The following is a 13085-nucleotide window of genomic DNA, read 5'->3' as shown; positions in this document are numbered from 1 at the left end:
CGTTTTATTATCTACATCACCTCTCTAGTCTGTATGCTCCATTAACTGACAATTTGTTATCTCTATTTTTATAGATATATATATTTGTATATATATACACAAATATATTGTATATAATATGTGTTACAATATATAAAATATTATATATATTATATACAATATTATAGATATATATATTTTAAGACAGGATCTCTCTCTGTCACCTAGGCTGTAGTGCAGTGGTGTGATCTCGGCTGACTACACCCTCCGCCTCCTGGGGTCAGGGGATCTTCTCACCTCAGCCTCCCAAGTAGCTGGGGCTACAGGCGCCTGCCACCATGCCCAGCTAATTTTTGTATTTTTTTGTAGAGATGGGGTTTCACCTTGTTGCCCAGGCTGTTCTCAAACTCCTGAGCTCAAGCCATCCACTTGCCTTGGCCTCCCAAAGTGCTGGGATTACAGGCGTTAGCCTCCATGCCCAGCCCATTTATAATCTTTTTAAGCATTCTGTTTTCATAGCCTCCATAAAACAGGAAAATTATAGGTACATTTTTTGCTTATTTATTCAAATGACAAGTATTTATTGGGCACACACCCACCTCAGGCACTGTTTTGGGGCTATGAATTTGTAATCGCTGAACAAAAACACACTCCCTACCCTCGCGGAGCTTACCTTTTTAGTAAAATATACATACAAATAAATAACCAGAAATATAATTGCCTTACAATTCTGACAGAGATAATTGGCAAAAGAAAAATTAGCTGCACACAAAAATATTTTAACATCTGGAGAATAATGAAATTATGAACAACAAGCATCAATGAAATCATGCCAAAATCAAATCATGGCAGTTCTTGGTAGGCTTCCAGAATTAACTATTAAAAGAAGATATTAGCCTTAAACCCAGTGTGTCTTCTGTGCTGGCTGTGTGTGGGGGGAGTTATGTCAGGCTGCATTCATGGAGGATGGACAGATGCCAGGATATTTCACAGGAACCTAATTGTTCTTCCCTGCCAGGAAATCGCTGTAGCGTGACAAGATCTCAAGTATCAAAGTGCCTGAAGACAAGAAGTCCTGGAGCAAGCTTGCATTGCTTTCAGGTGATGCTGTAGATCACCCAAAATGCCCTGCAATGGCCAGCGCCCCTGAACGAGGACTGGACCTCTCATTTACATGGCTTGATTCTGTGACTCGAGCAAGTTACTAATGTCTTTGAACCTCAGTTTTCTCATTTGAAAACTGAAAATCATAATACCTCAACATAAGATTAGTGAAAAGAATAAATGATATCACATACATATATACACACACACGTATAGTCAATATGTACAATGCTTGCTGCACAGTTAAGTGTGCAACAAATGTTCGTACCCTGCTCCAATCTTACAACTTCTCAACAATAAGGTTTATAAAGGCCACACATATTTGACAAGACAATCTGAACTTTCACACTTCACCTTTCGAGCACTTTTGCCCATTATACCTTACAACTCTAAGCTGCATTTCTTGTGCATATTTGGGATTCGGTTCCTGAAATGATTAACAATCATTCCAAATACCACTTGCTTGCTCTTGCCAGCCACCAGTTCCGTTTCATCAACACACCCATACTTAGCTATACAGCAGTTCCTGTTTGTGAAATTACTTGAAGATTGAGTTAGATTTTTGTCCTTATTTAAGAAGTAGGAGTGGAAAGCTGAAATAAGAAAGCAGAGACTAGCAACAGGAATGTCTGTTTTTATAAGCACAACACAATAAACAGAAATGTTTCGGTGTGTTTCTAGCAGGAAACTCTGCGTCAGCCTCTCATTGGACTAATGAGGGCTCAATGTGAATTACAGGTTGGGTGGAACTACATTGGAGAGAATATACAAGATACTAGATCAATATTGGAGTTAGATCTAAAAGTGAGATCAAATTAGGAAATAAGTGTGCGTGTGTGTGTGTGTGTGTGTGTGTGTTTCCATATTGGAATTAGATTTAAAGGAGAGATCGAATTGGAAATAAGTCTACTTGTGTGTGTGTGCCTGTGTGTGTGTGTGTGTTTAACTTTACTGAAAAAGAACTCCCTTTCTAGTCTGTGAATCTATTGATCTATTGTTTATCTTTTATGTATGTATTCTAGAAAGCATTACGTGGAAGTGTGGACTTGCCTCTATCTAGTTGCCTTTTTTATTTGTTTGTTTATTTCCAGCCTCCTGCAAAAAGGAGGTGATGAAGTAGCAATTTCTCTAATCTCAGTATTCTCCTCTAAGCAATCTGACCAGGAGACTACAAATATTTGTTGGTCACCTACTATGTTCCAGGCATCATGTCCCCAGGGGTATGTCCCCTGCTAGAGTTAGCAGAAAGATCTGGCATGGATTCAAACAGATTGAAAAATGAGTAAGACAGGAGATCACTGGATCTGCAAATCTGATGAGAAAGCTTCCTTTTTAAGCGCTTCAGCCTAATTCTCTCTCAAAATGTATATGGGCTTAGGCTTTCATAGCAGCATACGTAAAGGAACCAAGGCTCTGCTTCTCAACGTAAAGCCGTGCAACTCTGTGTACACTGGCAGGGACTGCGAACCTTGGAAGGGAAGCATGGCCCAGTGCCACTGGAGACTCAGGCTGTTTCTAGTTGCCAGAGATAAACCCCTTTCCAGCTCCGGAAAGCCGACTCTGTGACAGGCTTCTCCTCTACAGCTGGGACCTAAATTAGATCCTTCTATACTCCAGCTACTTGATCCTCAAATCCTTAAGTCTTGGCCACCCTTAGACATCCTCCTTCAGCCCTTTTCTATATGTCCTTTGAATATTTGCATACTGATTTCTTTTTTTAAAAAAAGTGCAAAGAGAGAAAAACTTTATTTGTAAAATGTTTTTCTACTTTTATTTTAGGTTCAATGGGTACACATGCAGGTTTGTTGCATGGTGTATTGGTCTGTTTTCATGCTGCTATAAAGAACTACCTGAGACTGGGTAATTTATAAAGGAAAGCGGTTTAATTGACTCACAGTTCTGCATGGCTGGGGAAGCCTCAGGAAACTTACAATCATGGTGGAAGGTGAAGAAGCAGCAAGCACTTTCTTCACAAGGTGGCAGGAGTGAGAGAACATGAAAGGGGAAGAACCCCTTATGAAACCATCACATCTCATGAGAACTCACTCACTATCATGAGAACAGCATGGGGGAACCTGCTATGATCCAATCACCTCCCACCAGCTCCCACCCTTGGCACTTGAGGATTACAATTGGAGATGAGATTTGGGTGGGGACAAAGCCAAACCATATCACGTGGTGCATCGCATGCTGCTGAGGCTTGGTGTACAAAATGACCTTGTCACCAGGGTAGTGAGCGTAGTGCCCAATGGGTAGCCTTCCAACCCTCTCCTTCCTCCCCTCTCAAGCAGTCCCCAGGATCTATTGTTCCCATCTTTGTGTCTAGGAGTATGCAGTGCTTAGCTCCCATTTATAAGTGAGAACCTGTGCTAATTGGTTTTCTGTTCCTGCATTAGTTTGCTCAGTATAATGGTTTCCAGCTGCATCCATGTTGCTACAAATGACATTTCATTCTTTTTTATGGCTATGCAGTATTTGATGATGTTTATGTACCATTTCTTAACGATACTTCAAACTTGGTAGGCTAAGACTAAAATTGTATTGTTAGAGCTGAAATCATGGGTTACTGCAGCTAAATGGGTTTCAGACTCTAATTCTTCGTTCTTTTGTGTGTGAATAAACTGAAGTCAAGAGTGAGGGTCAGAGAGAAGAGAGAATGAATAAATGGCACAAACCTCCTTAGCAGCACAGGTCGGGCTATAATGTTCTGACCCCAAATTCATTGTTCATTGGGTCCTCTTTGCTGCATCGGTTAACGACATCACCAAAATCTCCACTCACCTTGGCTGCAAATGTCTTCCCATTTCCTACTGTATATCCAAGAAGTTAACAAATCCTCTCAAACCTCCAAAATACTTTGTTCAATCTTTGCTTTTTATGATTTATGTCAACAGCCAAGGCCTTAGTTCATCCTTTCTTTATCTCTCCCCTGAGCTGTTATGACAGCAACTCAGCTGGCTTCTCTGCAGTCATCCAGTTTCTCTTCTGAAACTCCAGCCAGTGAACTGGAACTAGAGATATCTTCCTGAGATCAGATGGTGTCACTATCCTGTTCTAAACTGTCCATGCCATGCCTCCACATGCAGGAAAACACCCAGACTCCATAGTGTGGCCTCCTCTCTCACCCAGAGTTTCCACACCTCCAAGGACACCTCTCCTTTTGTCATCTAATACCATTGCTGTAGGTGCTGTTCTTCATGCTAGCACATCTTGACCTTTCAACCAGTAATTTTTTTTTCTCAAAAGAAATTCAATTCACTGGAAATACTGCTCCTTCTAGGACATCTACCTGTCAAAGTTCTGTTCAAAGTTTAGGACCAGTTTGGTCTCATCTCCTCTAAGAAGGCTTCCTTAGCCATCCTAGTAGGATGACTAGTAGTATCAGAAGTAATATCAGAAGACATTTATCTCATCTCTGTCTCCAACTCCTATGCTTCCTTTTCCTATAGAACACAGGAAACACCAGATTTTGCTCCCACCACTCCCCAGGCCCTTCTAAGCCAAGTCTCTAATAGCCATTTCTTTGCAAAATGGATTGTGCAACCCACAGTTCTCGCCTTACTCACTTTATGAGCAACTTTCGACACAGGTGGTCAATTTCTCCTTCTCTCAATATTTTCTGCACTTGGCATTTTGAGTGCCACTCATTCATGATTTTCCCCCTCCTACCTCGTAGCCTCTTCTTCCCAGTCTACTTTGCTGTTTCTTCCTCATCTCCCTGATGTCTACACTGTAGATTGTCCCAGAGCTCAATCCATGGATTCCTTCTCTGTATTGCATGACTTTCCAGGTGACAGTGTCCAGTTTCATGGCTAAATTACATTTAAATTTGATGAGAACCAACATTACAGCTGTAGTCTGAAACTCTTTCCTGAACTCCAGATTCTTATATCCAGTGGCCTATCTGACATATTGGATTGGAAGGCCAGTCGGCATCTCTTTGGCTGTTCTCACTCACATCCCAAATCCTTGTCACCAGCCAGCTCTGTTGTCCCTCCCTTCAAAATGAATCTAACACTCTACCACTGCTAAATGTTGCCATCACTACCTCGCTGGCCCAAGCTACCATCAACTTTTGCCTGAATTGCAATAGCATTTTAATTAGGTGTCTTCCTTCTTTGTTTGCATTTCTACAGTCTATCTCACCATAGCCAGAGGGATACCGTTAAAATGTAGGTGTTATGGTTTGCATCTCTCCCCAGAAGCCCATGTGTTGCATGACTCGCTTATTTTTTCCTCCGTCATCTTCTTGGAGAGTCCCTACCACTGAAGCCTTTTCTGAGCACCCATAAAAAATAGCAACCCCACTCCCTAAGCTCCCTAATTCCCTGCCTGGCTTTATTTTTCTCCATAGAGTTGTCAAGTTACCACCATTTGACATTTTTAATCTCTCTATCATCTATCTCTATCTCTTATCTATCATCCATCTCTCTCATCTCTGTTTCATCTAATTATCTATTATCTATCATCCATCTCTCTTATTTATCTTTCATTATTTATTTTCTACCTATATGCCTATTATCTATAAATCATCCATCTCTCCCATCTATGTATGTATGTATATATGTATGTATGTATGTATGTATCTCTCTCTTTTTCTGTTAGCTTGTGTACTGTCTGTCTCTCCCTGTGAAAATGTCAAATCCATGAAGACAGTGTTCTTGTCCATTGCTATATGCCTGACATTTAGAACAGTGTCTGGTAAACAATAGGTGATCAATAAATATTTATTGAAAGAATGATTAAATGGATACTTGAAATCAAAATCTGGTTACCAGCCTTGCCACAGACACCGTCCTGTGACAGGTTCCCCCCGCCCCCACCAAGTCTTGCAGTGAGTAGTCCAGTTGTGAAGCACACATGGCAAAGGACCCTCCGAAGAAAATCTGTGGGGCTCTAATGGCACACAGTGTGGCCCGGCCTGTTTCTTGTAGTAATAAACATAGAAAGCCCTTGAGAACGCGAAGCTATCAGATGATGTGGTATAAAAGAAAGAACAATGCACCAGCAAGCAGAAGATACGTATTTGGATTCTGAGTCTTATTACCTGTGGAGTCCTGAGCAAGTTGCTAATCCTATTTGGCCTCCATTTCTTATCTGTACAGTAACAGTGATGGATTCGCTTGTCTGAGATCCTTTCCGCACCTTCGATTTCTGTTAATTTCTGTGGGTGTCTGAGGAAAGATGGAGATAGGGAGGGAGGTAAAAGGGAGGAAGACAGTCTTTTGATTATTCATATACCCGCTAAGAGATAGAAAGAAGGAGATAACTTGCAGTATAAAGAACATTGCATGGAAGAGATCATTTTGGCATGACTGCACTACATAGAACTTAGTTTTGTAATTGGGCATCTAAGCATTCTAAAAGAATACTCGATTTACACTAAGTTCCACATTTTCTGTGTTTTGGGCCCTGATGCTTGCTTACATCTTTAGTCCAGACCTGGAGCTCTGTTTTCTGTACATCATAGTTGGAGCTTGGGGTCTTTACAGGCCATATTGAATGTAATGATTCATTTGTAGGTAATTACTAAAATAAAAGCTGATCTGAGTTTTCTTAAAATGACGCAATACCTTTCTCCTCTAAACATTTTAATGTATTATTTGAACAAGATTTATTATTTTTGTATACCACTTGTGGAGATTTTAATTTAGTGATTAGTAAAATTATTTAAGAAACACAAACCCATGCTCAGCAATATTTTCCAATGTGTTGAAATATTTCAACATACTGGAGATGGTGGGTTTCTTTTGTGTTATGTCTTTGATATTTAATATAAAGCTATGATGTTCCATGCCAAGCGTGTGTTACATTTTAGTTTATTTTAAATGAGTTCTCATGAAAGGTCGCACTCTTTATGACCATAGAAAGTTCATCATTATACTTAACTAGCCATTCTGTGCACAGTGTTTTATCAGGCAAAAACAAACAAAAGAAACATTTGATGTTTTACTAAGGCAGAATATGAATTGCTAACTGTACCTACATGGAACATGACATTGTGTTTCTTTCTTCTTATTTTTATTTTTATTTTTTTGAGATGGAGTCTCGCTCTGTCACCCAGGCTGGAGTACAGTGACGTGATCTCGGCTCACTGCAAGCTCCGCCTTCCGGGTTCATACCTTTCTTCTGCCTCAGCCTCCTGAGTAGCTGGGACTACAGGCACCCACCACCATGGCTGGCTAATTTTTTGTATTTTTAGTAGAGACAGGGTTTCACCATGTTAGCCAGGATGGTCTCAATCTCCTGACCTCTTGATCCGCCCGCCTCGGCCTCCCAAAGTGCTGGGATTACAGGCTTGAGCCACCATGCCTGGCTGACATTGTTTCTTAAAAGCACAACCCCTTACGGGGTCAAGCCAGCAGCTCAAAACTATGTTCCAATTAATTGAGGACACTGCCGAGGAGGTCAAAGATCCCATAAAAAGTTAGTAAAGACATTAGATTTTAGACAATCAAAATAATCTGGAGAAATGATCTGTGGTCATAATGATTACCTCCAGGGCTGAAGAGAGCACTCAAGAAGATAATTACTGGGCACAGTGGCTCACGCCTGAAATCCCAACACTATGGGAGGCCGAGGCGGGTGGATCACCTGAGGTCAGTAGTTCGAGATCAGCCTGGCCAACATGGAGAAACCATGTCTCTACTAAAAATACAAAAATTAGCTGGGCATGGTGACGCATGCCTGTAGTCACAGCTACTCAGGAGGCAGAGATTGCAATGAGCCAAGATCATGCCACTGCATTCCCACCTGGGTGATACAATGACACTCTTTCAAAAAAAAAAAGGAAGGAAGGAATAAGCTAAAGTTTAAATTGTCATGTATAAAGCATCTCACCCAGTCTAGTTACAAAGAAGAATTTAGACTTGTAAAATCTACCACAACATTTTGTTCTTTATCTGTAGGAAATATTTCTTTTTTCAGAAGCCAGGTAAATGGGAGTTTCAGATGGTGTGTTTCTGTTGGTTATCTTCTGAAATTGGAAAACAGAGATTGTAGTTCTTTTTTCAGTTGCTTTAAAGTGAACCCACATGCAACTACAGCCATTCCGTTTAAATGAAAGCTGAACCATTCAACACACCATAGTAAAGGTAATACCTGAAGTACATTCAGCAAAAAGGTTGTGGATGGAATATGAGACACATGGCTGAAACTACTATTAATACCTTGAGGTTAAAAATTGCTGAATGGATAAGCTCCATTGCTGTGGTTCACTAAAGGACAGAGACCTGTATTTGAACTGAGGGCTCATTTCTCTTGACCTAAATGTGTCATGGCAACAAACAACTTGCAGGGAAGTGGTAAATCATAGTCATTAAACAAACAAATCATTGCGGACTGTCACTTCCTACTTTGAAGACCTGAAGCCGTCTTCAGTATTATATAGCCAAAAAGCATCCATCCCTTTGAAAAACTGCACAGGCTCCCCACTTCCAAGTCACCTGTTTCTCAGAGGCTTTACTTTTACAAGTGATTTTAAAATTTTTTGTAAAATTTATGTTTTTATTCTGTGCTACTCTGCCTCTCTTTTCTAACACCTAATTCTTAGATTATAATCAGTTTCAAAAGTACACTAAAAACACCATCACAGATTTTCACTCCATCTTCAGGAATCTGATGTGGCCCCCCATTTTCCCAGGGGCAATGTCATGCAAAACGCCTTCTACTTCAGTTTGTTTCTCTATTTCTGTTCCGAGTGACCTGCGACAGAATTGCACTGCCCTCGCTATGGAAAGTGGCAGTCCCCCACTGCTTATGATTATTGAGGTTCTTTGAGGCAGGGCTCACAATCTCAGATAAACTGTGCCCCTCAATTATAAGGGCTAGCTGAATATGATCCTTGCCTTACAAGTACCTTATTTTCCAATATGCAGTGTCTACATTCAATTATCAGACATTATTGGAAACACAAAGGTCACTACTTACATCTCAAAAGCTCTTAAAGCAAACATGTTATTGCCTCCTGTACATTTGGGCTTTAAAACCTCAGAATTCACTTCAGGAGGCTATTACCCTCATCTCTGTTCTTTTTGAACATCATAGCTTGATGGAAAATGTCCTGGTCCAAATACCGAATCAGCCAACAAAGCAATTCAAAAGGAAAAACGCCGAGCTTTAAAAAATGTGATACAAAATGATTGCTTTCGTTCTCCGTTGCCTTTGTCCCCACCCTGCACTCCAATGTCAAAGCGAAAGCATCCCTTTGCTAGCATGACAATTTGAGCTAAGAATAAGAAGCCAGTCATTATTTTATCATTTAATATTAATTATAATAGTATTAGTCATGATGAACTCCTGTTGCATTATGTAGCTTTCAAATATATTCCCAAAGGACTTTGATTATAATTTGCCATTTTATTCATGTTCAATTATTTTAAAGTGTTGCTGAATTAACAAGATCCACTTAGCCTTAATCACTACTTACCTCATCAGTTTATAGCACTGACATGTCTGGCTTATAAAGATGATCTGTGACACAAAGAGACGGAGCCATCATGGCCACGGCTGACATCCAGGCTCAGTTCTGAGGGGTGATGGTTCTGTGGGACAGGCGCTACTTCAGCCTTGGTAGCTAGATGAAAGCCTGCAGACAGAAGGAGGAGGGCATGGGAGGTTGTAGCTACTGAAAACTCTTGGTTGCTTCATTAAATACCTTGTCAGTCTCTGAAATTATAAATAGAGTGTTCTGTATGTTTTCCTTCTGATGCACACTAATAGTCCTGGCTCTCCTTCCCTTATGTCTTGAAAACATAGCTGCGTTGAGATTGTGATGTTGGTGGTGGTGTTTTAAATGGAATACAACTCTGCCTGACTGCTAATTGGCTCTGGTTCATTTTTCATGACATTATTACATACTATTTCCATGAGTTCCTTTGTCCATTTTTCCCAAATTTTGTTTTCTTTCCATATTCTCTTTGGGCTGTCTTTTAGATTCTACCAATATACTTCATTTCTCCACTCGAGATTTACAAGATCTCTTATAATTCACACTAAGTTTTCTCATCTCGTTTTGTTGTGTCTTATGTAATTATGGCAAATCATCTACCAGGTAATGAAAAATTACCAAGATTCCTGGAGTGGCTATTTATCTTGCCATGGCACGGGTTAGTACTATGTAAGTGTTATGCCCCTACTCATGTGTCTAGCACCAATATCAGATACTACAGTAGATCCAGAAAATTAATATCAACAGCTTCTGACAATTCCCTGAACAGGGCTATATAAGGTCACTAGGAAAGTAGTTATGTTCAAAATCTAATAGATGCTAGCCATCAGAAACCCCTAGATTTTATCAAACACCACCTCAGCACATGAAATGACTTTCATCAGAGTTCTAGGAACCAGTCTGGGGTAGCATTGATAAAGATTTCTACAGTTTCAGGTGGGAATTCTATATGTGAGCCTTTTAACTCGTTGACATTATAACTGAGAATTTCCCAACCATTCCATCTTCTACTTTCTGACTCAAGGATTTAATTCAAAGGAAAAAGTGAATTAAGATGGCCTGTGGCAATGTTCTCCCTTTTATCTAGCCTATCCACATTGTGCTATTTAAATTTACTATTCTCATACCTAGAACTTGCTTAGCGACTGGGACTGTGGCCTTTAATATTGCTCTGAAAACTGATAATGAACAACTTGAACAGGGGTTTTTAGATTTTTTTGTAATTAAAAGAAAAGTATGATACATTCAATCATGACATGAAAATACATGTGCAAGCCCCACTCAAAGCATGGCATTTTTAAAAAAGCTGTCAGAATAAGAGTTTTATACATTATCAATGTACATTTTATTGCTATGCTGTATGCATGTATACACAACATATATATACACACGTGCTAACTTTCTTCATTGTTGCTGCTAATAGGAATAAAAATCAGAGTTGATGCTGAATCGTGGTTTGAATGACAAAGTTATTAATGACTAATAGATGATATTAAGTGTTACTATGAGCTGAGTGCAACTCCAAGGGTTTTGTTGGTATTAACTTCTTTAATTCTCATAATGACTAAATAATGCAGAATACTATCCTCATTTTACATCTGAACAACTGAAGCAGTGAGTAATTTAAGTGGCTTCAAGCCACCCAACTAGAAATTGATGGGGCCAAGATTTACCTTCAACTTTAGGGTGGTCCGTGCTCTGAACTGCCTGGTTCTACCTCAAAAATTATAAACTGAATTGGCCTTGATGTAGCCAAAACCATGTCCTGCGTTTTGATTTCTTTTCTCCTTTAATCAGAAGTTTCTTAAAAAATATTTTGTACAAATTATTTTTTGAGAAACACTGAAAGAAAAAGATATCCCCATGATCTTTTTTTTTTCATAGTTCTAAAGCTGAGGGAGGTGTTCCTTTGAAATATTCTGTTCATGAATTTGTAATACATTCAATCTGTGGGTTAAACTTCCTGCCAAGGCTCATGATAAAATTTGAGTCCATCCAGAAGGAATTTGGAAATACTCTATAAGTAAAAAGAAACCACGAAATTTCCAGGCTCCGGTGGCACACCCCATGTTGCTTCCACTTTAGTGAATTCTTTCTTGTAAGAATTATTGAATGGCAGTTGGATACCGATCTTACCTGCTCCCTGGCTTCCCCTTCCATCATCTCGCTCCAGGATGTGGCTGCTGCGATGATTTTCTGTTCTCGCTTTCCTAATGCTGCCTTTCTGCCTCCTTGAATCTCTTCATTGCTTGTCCTTTTTGATATGACCTTCTTGTACCTTGAAACATCTCCTCTGGTTCAAAAACCTCCGTTAATTCTATTTTCCCTTGCTCTGTCCAGGCTGCCAGTCGGATTCTCCCTTTCCTTATCTTCATCGTGAGGGCATCTCTGTCACCGGCCCTGCGGCTTGAACAGCATGTCTCTTAGCAAATATGAAGCTCTTCATTTCATTAAAAAACAAAAACCAGAGATGCGTTTTCAGGAGTGTTCTTGAGTTGCCGTGATGAAGTAGCATAAATAGGATCCTCGTTAATTTTAACTCTAAATGCGGCAGCCCTCTCAACAGTGTTCAAATTGATCTAACATCTTCTACCCCACTTATCACAACTTGACCTTGGAAAAACTGCACTGAACAGAAATATTTTGTACGAGGCTTTGACTGGTGTTATAATTACAGTCTTACAAAGAGCAAATGCCAATGGTAATAAGATTACACATGTTTGTACTACAAGAGGGAGAATAACACATTAAGGAGAGTCACCATTAGTCATTGAAAGGCTCCAGGAAGTAACTTCAACACCAAGTCTTGTGCAGACATGAGTGGTCTATGTTGTGGATGAGAGTCAGCACAGTTAGAGAACATAGTCTTTTAAATGGGCCCATACGCTACCAAATTAATGCAAAAGCATTATTCACAAAAGGGGATTGTTTTCAAAATATCAAATCCCTAAGGTTTCACAGGGTACAACTGAAAAATTATTACTTACACCGATCACAATTGTTCTTTTGATTTAATGTATTTAGTTTGTTTTCAATTACTGGAAACTTAACTGATATTCTTTGATGACTGGGATGCAGAAGCAATATTACATTTTAAAATAAACTTTAAGAACCATATTTATAAATTGAACATCCCCAACATAGTTCTTACGCTATTTGCATGCTCATCTATGCCATGATACAGTTTTCTCTGTATCATTGCAATGATAGGTATACCTGCCTCACTTTCTGTATCAATCAACCTCTGATGGGGCCAGTTTTTAAAGTCAAGTATTAAAAGCATCCTTTACCAATTGCATATGTGATAGAAGTTTTTCAAGGTGCAATTATGTCATTAGCAAATTACCCATTTAACAAGCTGACTCATCAAGATAATAAGGAGGAAGACTCAATGCTGATTCTTTTTAGGGAAAAAAGCTAGTATTATATGAAAGATATTTTCATAATTTAAGTGAACCTTATAAACATATCCTTTGCAACTATAGTCATACAATTTTGTATTTCTAATCATTTAACATAAATGAAAAAAATGAGAAGCAGTAGAATTAATATT

General features: G+C 39.4%; 1 long non-coding RNA gene across 1 annotated transcript in view; it reads right to left on the bottom strand.

The window, feature by feature from the left end:
• Window positions 1-9585, bottom strand: part of LOC111548461 — a 93035-nt gene extending 83450 nt beyond the window's left edge. Inside the window, exons 1-2 of the long non-coding RNA XR_002733430.2 lie at window positions 9512-9585; window positions 6131-6257 (exon numbers count right to left, since the gene is read on the bottom strand). This is a non-coding gene — a long non-coding RNA (uncharacterized LOC111548461). The remainder of the gene's footprint in view (window positions 1-6130; window positions 6258-9511) is intronic.
• Between the last annotated feature and the right edge of the window lie 3500 nt (window positions 9586-13085).

Source organism: Piliocolobus tephrosceles, chromosome 3 (genome assembly GCF_002776525.5).
Source record: "Piliocolobus tephrosceles isolate RC106 chromosome 3, ASM277652v3, whole genome shotgun sequence".
NCBI lineage: Eukaryota > Metazoa > Chordata > Mammalia > Primates > Cercopithecidae > Piliocolobus > Piliocolobus tephrosceles.
Note: the sequence above shows the minus strand (reverse complement) of the source record. Positions and strands in the feature narration are given on the sequence as shown.